Source organism: Cariama cristata, unplaced genomic scaffold (assembly GCF_000690535.1).
Source record: "Cariama cristata isolate BGI_N322 unplaced genomic scaffold, ASM69053v1 scaffold35099, whole genome shotgun sequence".
NCBI lineage: Eukaryota > Metazoa > Chordata > Aves > Cariamiformes > Cariamidae > Cariama > Cariama cristata.
Window position 1 is genome coordinate 1 of NW_009636972.1, and position 404 is coordinate 404.

Here is a 404-nt window from a genome sequence, read left to right on the forward strand (position 1 = left end):
TTTCTGCCCTTCCCCCTGCCGCTTCGCCGTCAGGCCTCGCCTTTGTTCAGGCCTCGTACTTCGTGTGAAGCCGCCGGCTGTAAATGTCATGAAGACCTGCACGCTTCTGACGTTTTAACTTATCCTCAAAGCCCGGTACTGCACGGTAGGGATAACGGTGATACTTGCGCTGCGTAATGATTGACCTACACCGTGCCTGAAGTGCTGTGATGTGTTTTAAATGCTGTTAGGCAGCCGGGCAGGAGGAAAGGCTTGGGGTGGATGGAGGACGGAGTGGAAAGCTGAATTATCTGATTTCCTCTAAAAAATGAGCTTCACCTGCATATGGCTGTGGTTTCCAGTTGCGAAAGTGCTCACGGGTGATGCCCTTAAGTCAGCAGACTCCATGCAGATAGATATTTTTT